The following is a 1,569-nucleotide window of genomic DNA, read 5'->3' as shown; positions in this document are numbered from 1 at the left end:
CTGTAGAACACTAACAATAAAATAATGGTGAGAACTGGATTTCTGCCGAGCGACCTTTATAAGTTACCAGGGCAAGATGGCTGTTGTCTCTACACGTATACCGACTCGGTTAATGCGGCTTCTATTATATGATATCTATGGGAGATTCGATTCTGAAACTGTTCAGTGAGCTCAAACATTTGGAGTGTGCCTCGAATGTAGTGAAAGATAATATTAAATCGAGAACTTTTCTTCCAGCCAGACAAAAAATACACTGTATATTACTATTTTTCGAAACATACTATTAGTCTTTTTTTCTATTTCTTATTTACTCAACAAAAAGCGGGAACAGAAGTCAAATATTTATAATGAGGTCACAGTCCTTGAACCAAATGTATCATGTGTCATTTTGAGGTTCATCTTATTCAATGCTTCTTAACTTGAGTAAAAAAGGGAGAAAAATCCAATTAGCGCTTCCAATATATATATATATATATATATATATGAGAGTACCTATTTGCACACCTGCACATCAATCTACCTTTACAGTTAGTCAGTGAATAGAACTTCAAAATGCAAGTTTGCCTATAAAATAACCAACTGAAAACTTTCATTTAAAAAAAAGAATGATTACAATTCAAGGAAATGTAATTCAGTTCAATAAAAATATTTTTAGCCCTTACAGTAAAATATTAAAATTCGAGAAACAGCCCGTTTGAAAGCTTGGTTCTTACCCTCTTGTCTTCCTTCTGAATTATCTTCAGATACCGTGGATAGCACCGGCTTATATAAAGGCATTAGAATAGCCATATCTTCGTGCGAACTTTATCAGATGTTCCAAATGTTGCAATTTAAAAGAAAAAAAAAAGAAAAAAAAGGTCTGTGAATTCGACCAATGTATTGATAAGAGAAAAAATATTTTTCCGGTTAGATATCAAGAATGATATAGATAAAATTATTATTTTTTATCCATTGTCTTTTCATAGCTAGTATTTTCTTCTTTTCTTTTTTGGCTACAACTAATTCATGAGAGCCAAACTTGATATTTTCTCACAGTAATCAGATGTATTTATAGTTTCTGTTTAATATAATCAAGGGTCTTGTTACCAGACATTATCGAACGTCGAGGAAAGGTCATCTAATTAAGAAATGGCCAGCTCTGTATAACTCGAGCATGACTCATTGGGTTGGTTAATCTCGTTTTGATAATAATAAAAAAAAAAAAAGAAATGGTAGTAGGCCTTTTGCTTTAGGGTTAATTTCTGATTATATATATATATATATATATATATATATATATATGTAAAAAATATTTGAATAGGGATTAGGTTATTAATGACACATAGGTTAGAATGAACATTTTTATTTGATAAATGAAAGATTGAACATGTCATACCAGTATGTATGCATGTATACTGAATGTGTGTTGGGGGTGTATGCGTATGTGGGTTTTATTGTACCTAGAAATACGATATCTATAAATCCACACACACAAACATATATATATATATATATATATATATATATATACTGTATATATATATATATATATATATGTGTATATATATATATATATATATATATACAGAG

Source organism: Palaemon carinicauda, chromosome 11 (genome assembly GCF_036898095.1).
Source record: "Palaemon carinicauda isolate YSFRI2023 chromosome 11, ASM3689809v2, whole genome shotgun sequence".
NCBI classification, from domain to species: domain Eukaryota; kingdom Metazoa; phylum Arthropoda; class Malacostraca; order Decapoda; family Palaemonidae; genus Palaemon; species Palaemon carinicauda.
Note: the sequence above shows the minus strand (reverse complement) of the source record.